The sequence below is a fragment of the Sceloporus undulatus genome, chromosome 2, assembly GCF_019175285.1.
Source record: "Sceloporus undulatus isolate JIND9_A2432 ecotype Alabama chromosome 2, SceUnd_v1.1, whole genome shotgun sequence".
In the NCBI taxonomy this organism is placed as follows: domain Eukaryota; kingdom Metazoa; phylum Chordata; class Lepidosauria; order Squamata; family Phrynosomatidae; genus Sceloporus; species Sceloporus undulatus.
This window is the reverse complement of record NC_056523.1, coordinates 13,527,243-13,540,244: the sequence shown is the minus strand read 5'-3', so window position 1 is coordinate 13,540,244 and position 13,002 is coordinate 13,527,243. Positions and strand designations below refer to the sequence as shown.

The window sequence follows — 13,002 nt, the reverse complement described above, 5'->3', positions numbered from 1 at the left end:
GGGGGGAGGAAGGAGCTTGAACGCCCCCAGGGCCTGATAGGGGGGTTCCGACCCCCCATACCCCCCTCTCCCCCAGCTACGTCCTTGCTGGTTGGCTGGGCAAGCAAAGCAGCAGATCCTAGATTCCTCCTTTGTTCCAGGCTGCATTTTTTCAGACACCTCAATATCCAGTATTTGCACTGAAACTTGCACCTGAGTGAGACTCTACCACGTCCCTCTCCTCCTTTTATTCTTCTCTGCAAGGACAGAGAGCAACAGAATGAAAAGAAAAGCTGAGTGATGACAGGCCTTTCAACACCAGAAGCCTTCTGACTACTCTTGGCAGTGATAGTACAGGGCCTGGCTGGGAGAGGAAAAGGGAGCCAGGGAGGGGGAAGGGATAGCCTGCAGCAGTCATGGCTTTAAATTTAGGCTGGGCAGTGAGACTGAGGGTGTCTCTCCTGCATCTTCTTCCCTCCTTTCCTCTTGGACCCTCCTTCGGCCTCAGAGAGAGAAAGAGAGAGAGAGAGAGAGAGAGAGTTAAAAAATAAATAAAGGCAGGTTTGATTTTCGGTGGAGCTTGGCTGAGACAGGAGGGTTGGGTGAAGGGAGGAGGGGGAAAGAAGAGGATAAAGAGAAAGAAAAGAGAGGTGTGATAAGGAAGGTCAAAGATGAAAGTGCAAAGGCAAGTCTGATGCTGAACATAAAGGACGTTATCACTCAGGGCAAAATTGGAAGGGTTAAAGTGGGGGCAATGTGGGGTCATTTGGGGTTCAAGGGCAAATATGCAGCTGTGTCCCACACCAGGCAGCAGCCAGTAGGCAAGGAATCTGGGCTGAATGGGAAGTCAATGAAGAGAAAGTAAATTCACAAAACTCCTGGAGTTAGGAGTCCTTTTTGCTTGCGAACTGACTCCTTTCACGTAATGCCAGCCGTGTAGAGAGCAACCCTCCAACAACTTCATTTTCCAGGGTGCCTTTTCTTGCCAAAGAGGAAGAATTTAAAGGGACACACATACACCTCCCTGGCTTTCCTCCTCTTTGCTGCTTTCTCCTGTCATATTGAGGAGGGAGCAAGCTTGTTTCTGCTGCTTCAGAGTACAGGACCAGAATGATGGATGCAAACTACAAGAAAAGAGATTCCACCTCAACATTTGAAGGAACCTCCTGATAGTAAGGGCTGTCCGACAGTGGAACAAACTCCCTCGGAGTGTAGTGGAGTCTCCTTCCTTGGAGGTCTTTAAACAGAGGCTGGATAGCCATCTGTTGAGGATGCTTTGATTGAGATCTCCTGCATGGCAGAAGGGAGTTGGACTGCGGTCTCTTCTAATTCTATGAATTCTAAATATCGTGGACTGTTAATGACAAGGGGGGAGCATGGGGGAGGTTTGTAAAATGCATCTGTGGACTTAATTTTCCAAAGGCTTTTTTATCTGATTAATTTTTGCACAACACTTGGTGGTGTTCTATAAAAGAAGGGTGTACCATGCTCCACAGGTAAACTTCCAAGGCAGCAAATATATTAGTCACACACAACAAAAGCATTTTAAAAAAAATAAACAAATACTGGATGATCTTGGGCAAGTCGTGCTCACTCTGCCTCAGAGAATGGCAATGGCAAACTCCTTGTGTCCTGTTTATATCAGAACAGTTATAACTTTAAGAATGGTACAAAGGTTAAACATAGTGGAAGAAGGAAAAACTCAATCATCAGTGTGCTAAATTTGCATAATTAGAATGTAATTCAGAGTGGTTTGCATAATTAGAATATTTTCATAATATGCAAATTAGATGATTTGAATTTAAGAAGTGGGATATGGCAGCTAACAACAAACTCAGTATTCCTTACAGCAGTGAGACTCTAGGGATTACCAATGGACACCGTTGACCAAAATAAAGAGCTATACAAGGGGGAGCCAGCGTGGTGTAATGGTCTGAGCATGGATTGTGACTCTAGAGACCAAGGTTCGATTCCAACTTGACCATGAAACCCACTGGGTCACCTTGAGCGAGTCACACTCTCTCAGCCTCAGGGGAAGGCAATGGCAAACCTCCTCTGAGCAAATCTTGCCAAGAAAACCCCATGATAAGTTCGCCTTAGCATTTCCATAAATCAGAAAGGACTTGAAGGCACACAACAGCAACCACAACAAATGTGCAAGGAACACCATCAGGGTGTGCCGTCACTTCTCACCTTGTAGCCATGGGGAGCCTCCTCCAGAGGGATCACCTCATGAGCTCTGTGCTCCTTGGTTTTGACACACACCACACAGATGAGGAGCTCATCCTCTTTGCAGAAAAGTTTCAGGGGCTCCTGGTGCTTCCCACAGATTCTCCCCTCGCCTTCCCTCCCTCTCCCTTCTTGCAGATTCTTGGCTATCTCCACCAGACTGGCCAGTTGTCGGTTTGCAATGAGGCCCTTTTGTTGAAAAGGTTCTCTGCACTGGGGGCAGGGAGCTTCTCCCTTTAGATCTCCATAGCACTGGGTCAGGCAGGCCTGGCAGAAATTGTGCCCACATTCGGCAATGGTGACGGGATTCTTGAAATAATCCAGGCAGATGGGACAAGTCAGTTCAGCACAAAGATCCTGCATGTCATTTCCAGCAGCCATGACTAGAAGAGCAAGAGAGAAGCAAAGTTTCGTTTTTGTGGAACTGGGAGTTTCCCTTACAGGAAATGGCTCCAGCTATTGGCTGAAGTGAAATTGTCAGGGTGTGAGCAAGTTAAATTGTAGCTTGTTGTGGCACCAGAGCTCTCTGAACGAGAAGGCTAAACTAATAATAATAATAATAATAATAATAATTTATTTATGTCTCCCTGCCTCTCCCAGTTGGATCGAAGCAGGGTTACAGACTAAAAATACAGTATATGCACTAAAATTCTCTAACATTAATATATCCAACATGTAATTATCAATTAACAATTCACTATTAACAATACAATCAGTAAATAGCACAGCATCTCATTCAAAGGGGTATAGTCAGTCAGTATATTATATCATATCAGGATATGCTTGGCGAAAAAGCTCGGTTTTAAGTGCTTTCCTAAATACCTCCAATGAGGTCGCCGAGTGGATATCCTCAGGAAGGCTAGTATAACTACTATTACAAAACTACTATTGACAAACCGGACTCTCTGGCTCCTGCTGAGAACTAATTTTTTTGATTCTTCTGCAGGATATCTATTCATCAGATACATACCCTTGTCCCTTGTAGTTAATTATTATTATTGTTGTTGTTGTTGTTGTCATTGTTCTACAGACCTTATGTTTTATTGTAAAAACTCAATAAAATAATAATTAGGGGGGAAAGCTACTATTCCCAGATTTCTGTAGTACTGAGTCATGGCAGCTAAAGTGGTGTCAAACTGGATTATTTCTGCAGTGTGGATGCCACCAAAATGAATCTGCTGACATGGACACTTGTGGGTTCCTTCTCTCTCTCTCTCTCTCTCTCTCTCTCTCTCTCTCTTTGTGAATTTGACTTTTGAGGCTTTGATTAATATGTTCTGTCTAGGAATCTTTAAATCCTCCTTTAAATCTGCCAGAAATTGACCACAGAGTTGTGATGGGGAACCTAGACGTTCCTAGAGGTCCTAGGCATTTGTAGGTCCTCCAGCGTGATTCTAAATGACTAACTTCTGACAGATGTTGATGATAGAGTTGCACATAAGGATCTGATGATTTCTAGAGAGGTGTTCTTTCAGGTAAAAAGAACAGTGTTTTTTTCCTTTGTGGTTTTCCCACTTTCACGGGGGCCCTTCACCCCTAACCCCAGCAAATGTGAGGGACCACTGTAATTTTAAAGCAATGGATATAATTTCTGTCTTATTTAGGTGAGAAAATAGAACAATTTTATATGAAATGGGGATGGAAGCAAACTTTCATTCCAGCTTCCAAATGCTTCTAAAAGCTTCCAAAAGCAAGGAGGATCCGGAATAATTAGTCTGAGCAAAATACTTCTCACACAAATAAATACCCCTTGTCTGTACATCTGGCTGACAAACGTAACATTCAGCAAATGATTTAAGAGTGGTATTTGTGCTAGCAAAGAGCTTAGGCTAGTGGTAGCTTGTTTGTTGTTGTTGTGTGCTTTCAAGTTGTTTCTAACTTATGACAACCCTAAGGAGAACCTATCATGGGGTTTTCTTGGCAAGATTTGTTCAAAGGAGGTGGTTTGCCATTGCCATTCCCCTGTGGCTGGGAGAGTGTGATTTGCCCAAGGTCACTCAGTGGGTTTCATGGCCGAACTGGGAATTGAATTTTGGTCTCAAGAGCCATAGTTCAACACTCAAACCACTAGGCCACACTGGTTCATACATACAATTGTCCCTCCAGATTCACTGACTTCCCATTCACAGTTTTGAATTTCTGCAGACAGGAAGCCAGAAGGGACAAAATGGCACTCGTGCCCGCAGCACACACACAGCCTTTAAGAACAATGGGGATCAAATCTTTGTAGTTTTTCCTATTCACAGGGGGGTGGGGGTGGAACGGATCCCCCGAAGAATCTGAAGGGACGACTGTAGTTATTACATGTATAATATTGTGTAAATACCCTCTCTGAAATTTCACATATTAAAACCAGGACATTTGAGGCTGAGCAACAACTGTGGGCTTTATTGCACACGGCTTTTAAACTGCAATTTAATTGGGAGGGAAGTGGCATCAGCAGTGGTGATCACACGACACCGTTTCCCTCCCGTAGCTGCCCTGTCCCCCGCCATCCCTTCTCATTCATGAGGGAAACCTGTGAATGAGCTGCCAACTGTGTGATGCTACTCCTGGGGCATTAGTGCAATTGGCAGTCATGTGGTGTCACTGTACCCTCCTCCTCCCTTTCCCCCTCACTACTTTTAACCCCCCCCTATGGTTTTTGCACAGTTTTGAAGCTGCAAAGCTGGAAGTATCTTTTACAAAATTAAAACGTTAAATTGGGGCTGCAGAGCTCCGAAACTGCGCAACAACGGTGAAAAGAAAATAGACAAAGGCATGCCGGGGAAGAAGGGAGGGCAGAGTTAAGGGACAGGACAGGAAGAAAAGTGAGCGCACTGGGTGCAGCAGCCCTCAGTTGAGCACAAGACAATCACTGTGTAATGGCGGCTGCAATAACAGTGGCAGGTTGCCATTTTATTTTTTTTTAACTTTGATTTTTTTCTTTGATTTTTTTTTTTTATACTTTGATGAAAGGGGCAAGTGTAATAAAGCCCGCAATTCAAACAGGGGTTTCTGAATTTGCCCTTTCCCCAGTATACAGGCATTTATATTAACAAACACAAGAAATAAGGGATTTGGAAAGGCTTGGGTATTTTTTTTTTTTACATTAAGCAGTTCAAAAAAGTACTTCTGCTCCCATGCACAGAGATAAATCTTTTCACATTTATTATTATTATTATTATTATTATTATTATTATTATTATTATTATTATTATTATTTATTAACCTTTATTTATGAAGCGCTGTAAATTTACACAACGCTGTACATACAATCTTTTTGGTCAGACGGTTCCCTGCCCTCGGGCTTACAATCTAAAAAGACATGACACAGAAGGAGAAGGGAGTGGTGGAGGGAAAGGGTAAGAGGTCCAGCAGTTCCTCTCAACCTCCGAGGCCTGGACCAAGGCAGACGGACTGGAGGGAGGGCTTGGCTTCATAATTGATAGTTAATCATTTTCCAGGGAAAATACATACTCTCAGGTAGGATAATGTATATACAATACATAGCAATACAGGAAATGGTTTGATAAACAGGCACCAAAAGAACATCAAATAGTAAATGACAATTATGCAATGCCTGGGAAGGCTTCTCTGAACAGGATGGTTTTCAACTCCATTTTGAAGCTGGTTAAAGAAGTGATGGCTCTTGCTTTTGGGGGAAGAAGGTTCCAGGAGTGAGGGGCAGCAAGTGAAAAGGGGCGAATTTGAGATGGGACAGAGGAAATCCTGGGCTGGGACAGCAGACCTTGACTACCAGAACGGAGGGCCCGAGTGGGAAGGTGAGGAGAAAGAAGGTTGGATAAGTAAGGAGGGGCCAGCCCATGGAGGGCTTTAAACGTCAACAGTAGAAGCTTATACTGAATGCGGAAAGGGAGGGGGAGCCAGTGAAGGGATGCCAACACAGGAGAGATGTGGTCAGAGCTAAGTTTTAAAAAAATAAGTTTTATTGTAGTTGTGATTCTTTTGTCTCTAATATACAGAAGACTTGGGAAATAGAAAAATAGAACTTACTACAGTATATTGTACTTTAATAAAAAAAGGAAACTCAGTAAGATCCTGAAATAACCAAATTTGAGATGTTTGATATTCATATTCTGAACCAATAGTTCTTGTTTATATTCAAAAATTTTATTAGATGTACATGTAATTTTTAATATTTTCCCCTTTTCTTTCAGATATGCTATCAATGGAAACCAATCCTCTTTGATTTCTTCCCAATCACTTCCTCTGCTTAAGCAGGTAAGTATATCTAATTCTATTTAATCAATTAGTTACATTAACCATTTGTCTAAACATGGAGATTCTTTCTTCTTCCACCATCTTGCTAAAGTTACCCTGGCTGTAGCAGACATATAAAAAGGCAATTTCCCATATATTTTTTCCCAGCTTATCATCCTTAATCATACTCAACAACAACAACAAAAAACATTGGGATCAAAGTTTAGCTTACATTTTAAGGTTTTTTTATGATCTCATAAATCCCCAAACAATTTTTTTTTACTATTTTGCAATTCTACAAAAGGTGTAGAAAAGTCCCTACCATTTTAGCAAGTCTTGCTGGGGTTCAGTGCCACCTATACTGCACCTTTAAAAGATTTTCTCTGAGGTCGCTACTCATATTTGGTTCTTTTAGCCCAATTTTTCCCCACTGCTCAATTGGTAGGTTTGACCCAGGTCTTCTGCCCATTTCACCATGGTTTCTTTAATTACCTCCTGCTCCATATCCCAACCCAAGAACAAATTATATACATTAGAGATTGTATAGCTTTTCCTATGTTGTAAAAGTCTCTCGAAGTTTTCTTCTGCCTTCTCTAAACCTGGCTCTTTAATATCAAGGTTAAATCTGTTCTGAAGTTATTTGTAAAAGAGCCAGGTTTTGTATTAACCTAATTTCTCAAGTTCTTGCTGTGAGATAAATCTGTAATTTATCTAACCATTTTCTTCACTGCCAATTGGGAGTCATTTTCAATTTTTCTTAATTCCTCTTTAGGAATATTCATAGCAAGGATAGCTGACTTGTTCCTATTTACTTTCAGGCCAGATACTTTTGCATACTGGTCCATTTCCATTAGAAGAGGTTCAATACTGTCTAAAGGTTCTGACAAGGTCAGTAATAGATCATCTGCAAATGCTCACAGTTTATGTTCTCTTCCTTTGATTTTAACCCCTTTAATTTGTACATTTGCTCTTAACTTAATCAAAAATATTTCTAAAACCATATTGAAAAAAAGAGGAGAGATGGGGCAGCCTTGTCTAGCCTTAAAACAGCCTTAAAACATTTTTTTAAATTACAATAAAATTTAAAACAGTTAAAAAAATCTAAAATTTATTCTAAATATAAAATTACATAAAAATATACAAAAGTTAAAACATAACTAAAAGCCACACACTCCATAAAATCCACTCTGACATGATTATACATCAAACACTTGTTTAAATAAAAATGTTTTTACTTGCCGACGAGAGGCCATGAGGGAGGGGACCAGCCTGGTCTCATGTGGAAGGGAGTTCCAGAGGATGGGAGCAGCCACCAAAAAGGGCCTCTTTTGTGCCTTACCAAGCAAGCCAGTGATGGCAGCAGGACTGAGAGAATGCTTTCCCCTATAAACTTTAGTGCTCTGGCAGGTTCATGTGGGGAGATACGGTTCTTCAAATAATCTGGACCTAAGTTGTATAGGGCTCTATACGTTACAACTAGCACTTTGAATTGTGCCCAGAAATGAACCAGGAGCCAGTGAAGCTATATATGCTCCCTATAACTGGCCCCAGTCAGCATTCTGGCCACAACATTCTGGACCTGTTAAAGTTTCTGAACAGTTTCCAAAGGCAGCCCCACGTAGACTGCATTACAGTAGCCACTAGTTCTAACTAAAAATTCCAAGCAGAGATAGTTTAATTACATGGAGGCCCCATTCCCACTCGCTCATTTGCGCTGGATGGAACTGGGCAGATTACCCCCCTCCCTCCCGAATCTCCCCAGAAGCAAGTGCCCACTATCATTGACCTTAATTGTAGTAATTTAACCCTGAATGCCATTGCAGCTCTTTGCAGAGAGTTCACATTTGCAGGTACCGGTTTAAAAGAAGGCTTGGGTCACTGCAGATTATGGATCTTCCTCTGCCTCCATTTTCAACCCCAAAATGCAATCTAATGTCATCTCTGTATCCTCCCTCCTTGCGACCCCAGAATGCCTCATACACATACAATAATTAATTAATTAATTAATTATTTCCTCATCTCAGAATGCCATCTCTACATCCTTTGCTTTCCCTCAGCCACCCCAGAATTCCTTACAGACACATACAGAAGCAAAAGCATTCTGTATCAATTTGCCAAATTGAAAGAGAAACATTTGTAACATTCACATTGTAGCATTCGCATATACAAAATAATTTAGAAAAAAGCCCCTTGCAAAGTGAGGTGCTGTTCCGGGAGCAAGCAAATGAAAGGGAAATGTAGCACAAGCAGACACATTCTATCTATATGTATCACCCTGTAGCAAAAAGCATTTGCATAGTCTGTCAAAAATAAAAAGTGAGAGAAAGCTGCCTGTGAGAGGGAGACTTGTTCCGTTCTGTGCCCTCCCTTTGACCTACCCTGAACTTGCCCCTTCGTCCTGCTCCTTCCTTCTCCTCCTCCTGCTCCGTCACCCCGATTGTCCTTGGCACCCTTTCTCCGGCTCCTTCCTCCTTCTCCTCCTCCTTCTCTGATGAAGGGGAAGTATGTTCCGCCCTCTGCCCTCCCTCTGCCCTAAATTCCTCCCCTGAACTTGCCCCGATCATGACCGGGGACAAGTTCATATTTGCCAGACCCGGTTTTTCTAAAAAGATACAGCATAACTCCGCTTTCAAAAGACCTGTGCCAAGGGGCATTTGCCCCTGAAGGGGTGTGAAAGCCTCGATTTCACTTGTGGAAGGATCAGGGCCAATATGAACTTCCCATGGTAAATTCGGTTTCTGATCCAGAGTAAAAGGTAGTCTGAATGGCCCCAGAGTGTTTTTAATGTTTCCTGCTCAACAAAGACGCATAATGACCTTTTGAGTGGAATAAAAATGCTAAAGAAAGTCAACTATATTGGCTGACAGAATTTGTTTTTCAGTAAATGCAGAGGGAAGCAGTAGCAACAAATCAGATAATTACACAACTTTAATCTCAAACCAACAAAATGGAACAAGATGGAATCAAATATATCAGATATCCACTCAGGATCTCTAGGGTGTCTCATGCTTCAAAGTCCTGGGCTGAGATGCTGCACTAAGCCTCATCTTGCCACTTTCTGGCCTCAAGGCTGCTGTTCCACTGTCATCTTCAGCTGGTCTTTCTTCACACCTTGGGCTGTCCTCAGTCTTTCCTCTCTAAGATTTTTCACTCTCCTCCATGATTTCCTCTCATGCACCAGCCAAACTATCCTCAGAATTTCCTATGGCAACTCTTTAGCAAGCTTGAGGGGGCTTGAGCCTTGGACATAGGGTTGCCCTAAGTCTGGACCTCCAAACCGGGACAAATGTAGGACAAAAGTTTCAAATGGAGGGCACATTTTTTTAAAATGGAGGACACACGGAAAAAATTGAGGGTTTTTAAAAAATGTTAATATAAATTCATGTTTCTTAGGCATGATCAAAATGGAGGACATTTGGGCATTATTCCTAGACAGATGACAGAAATGTACTTTCCTTTTTGGCCAACCTCCCCTCCCCCCATTCCAAAGAGCACATTTGGGCATTGAACATGGCTTTACATAACATGGCCTCTTGCATATTTCAGAGGCTTATTTGATAACCAAACTCTTTGGGTTTCACACTGAACATGCTATCCATACTGAATATGTCAAGGTGGTTTAACAAGAAGTGGGTTTGCCCTCGGATTCAACTGTTCTTCTCAGAAGTGTGTACTGTACTTGGTCAAGGGACTTTGGTTTTTTCCCCACTGCGCATGAGTTTGTAAAAATCAGAGCAACTTACATTGGTCCTGCCTCAGAAGCTGGCTCATTTCATCCTCCTCCTCCTCCTCCTCCTCTTCCTCCTCCTCTTCTTCTTCCTCCTTGTCTTTCCTCCTTCCTCCTTCCTTCCGCCTTCCTTCCTTCCTCCCTCCTCCTCTTCTTCCTCCTTGTCCTTCCTTCCTCCCTTCTTCCTCCTTTCTTCCTCCTTCCTCCCTCCTCCCTCCCTCCTTCCTCCCTCCCTCCTTCCTTCCTCCTTCCTCCCTCCTCCTCCTCTGCCTCCCAGTCCCAAGCGGAAGAGGAGATGGGTGGCTGCTTTGGCGTGTCCCCCCTCACCCAAGCGCCAAGGCAGCAGGCAGGCAGGCAGGCACCCACCACCTCCTCTGCCTGGCGTGCCTCCGCTCGACCGTGCCAGGCACTTGCCTTGGGCCCGGCAGGCAGAGGCAGAGGCAGAGGAGGAGGCAGAGGTGCCTGCCTGCCTCTGCGCCCCCCCCTCCCTTGCCCCCCCGCCCCCCTGCCACCCTCCCCTGCCCCCCCGCGTGGCCGCGCCACCCACCTCCTCCTCCTCTTCCATTCCAGGCCACGCGGCCGCGCACAAAAAGCACACCGCCTCCTCCTTCGCCTCCTCCTTTGCTTCCTCCACGCAGCCGCGCGGCCTGGAACGGAGGAGGGGTAGGGTGGCGCGGCCGCGCGGGGAGGCGGGGGAAGATGGGTTGGTGCCGCACGGGCCCCGAACCGGGTGCTGGGGGCCAAACCGGACCGGGAGGGGGCTCCCAAAAGCGGATTTGTCCCGGGGGCCGCCGGGATATGGCATCCCTACTTGGACAGCATCCACCACAGTAGTAATTTTTGCTAAAAGGCATCCCCACATGACAAACCAGTCTAATATAGTGGCTTGAGTGTTAGAGTAGGAGTCCAGGACACCAGGCTGAAACTCCACTGGATGATTTTGAGCAAATCACATTCTGACAGACTAATGAGCTTATCACACAAGAAATGTATAGTGCAATTTTGTTTGTATTTTCCAACTTATTATGATCATAAGGTGAACCTATCATGAGGTTTTCTTGGCAAGTTTCTTCAGAGAAGGGTTGCCACTGCCATCCTCTGAGGATGAGAGAGTGTGACTTGCTCAAAGACACCCAGTGGTTTCCATGGCCAAGCTAGGATTCAAACTCTGGCCTCTAGAGTATAATTCCAATGCTTAAACCACAATACCTTGCTGGCACTTATACAGCAATTACAGCAGGATTATTGTATTTTTGGCTGGGACTTAGTACATTATGTTGTTCCTTTTCTGTTGTTCTCCTAATGGGAGACCATCTGGAAAGTATTTCTTTTACAGCCATATCCCACCTTGTTATGCTGGGATTATACCATTCAAAAATGGCTTCAGATATACAGTGGTACCCCGGGTTACGAATGTAATTCGTTCCGCGGCGCCGTTCGTAACCCGAAAGATTTCGCTAGCCGAAAAAGCCATAGCCGCTAGCGCTGAAAGCCGCGATTTCGTGCGAAAAAGCGCCGAAAAGCACCAAAAAAATTTTCGTAAGCCGGAAAAAAAAACGTAACCCGAAACAGTTTTTTCCTATTTATTTTTTTCATATCCCGGAAATTTCGTAACGCGGTGATTTCGAATCCCGGGGTACCACTGTACTGGCAAAGATAGCTGATTGTTGACTCTGTGTCTCACACCCTTGCCACATTTGTGCTATAATGGAATGATTTGGAGATTTTCCATACATTAATGCCATTATCATCACTCCATTTGACTTGCTTGTGATTTGAGTGTTGGACTAGTATTCCAGGAGATCAGGGTTCAAATCCCCACTCAGCCCTGAAAACCCACAGGATGATCTTGAGCAAGTCACACTCTCCGACTAAGAAGAAGGCAATGACAAAACCTCCCCAGAACAAAATTTCCCAGACAAACTCTAGGACAGAGATTCCAGTGTTGACTTAAAGGCACATGGCAGCGAGAATGCCTACAAGGCACCCATGCCATCTCCTAAAAGTTCTAGATGTGTTCATGGACAAAAAGAAACTGGGGACAATAGCAAAAGCTTTTGTGGACCCTTTGGTGTAATAAAATAGGTGCATCTTCAAGGTGCCATGAGATCTGAGTTTGTAAGTAAGCAGTTATAAATAGCATGTCACTTCTTTTGCTTTGTCATTGAGTTTTGTTTTGCTTTGGCTTTTATTGTTAGCAGCTGTACATGTGGTCTCATTGCCTGTGTGCTTTGTATCTTAAAACCATTGAAAATCAATTCCAGTTCCATCCACAGTGATTAGCAATAGCAAGTATATTTCTATACCATTTATCAGTGCACTTAAGCACTTCCTAAGTGGCTTACAATGTGTAAGCTAATTGACCCAAACAAGCTGGGTACTCATTTTACCAAACTACAGAAGGATGCAAGGCTGAGCGGACCTTGGAGTCCCTGGGATCGAACTCACAACTTTCTGGCAGCAATATTGGCATTTAGCCACTGTGTCACCAAGGCTCCCAGGTGAAGCAATGGCACTGGTCAGCACTAGAGCCCCTGGTCTGGAGAACAACAACACCAGCACTTGTGCGGTAGATTGGAAGCCTTTAGTGCGACAGTATCAAGTTGGCTTTTCCATTTGCAAAGAAGAAGGGGTGGAGGTCTTTCCCAGAGAATGTGAGTGCTGAGAATGCAAAGAGAAGGGCAGCTCTGTCAGCATCGAAAAATGCCACACACCTCCCAGCACAGTTCAGAGACACTCGGATTTTCTTTAGCTCTCCCGTCAATGGGAAAGAAGGAAAATAAGGTTCCTTGAGAACTGCGTACTGCCCGGCCCATCTCCCCACTGCCCAGATCCCTTGATCAGGATTAAAGTCAACATCACCC

General features: G+C 43.9%; 1 protein-coding gene across 1 annotated transcript in view; it reads left to right on the top strand.

Moving 5' to 3' along the window:
- The window catches only part of LOC121923780 (zinc finger protein RFP-like), a gene marked incomplete at its 5' end in the record, with an annotated part of 60,851 nt that overhangs the window by 38,735 nt on the left and 9,114 nt on the right, over positions 1 to 13,002 (top strand). The window lies entirely within an intron of this gene.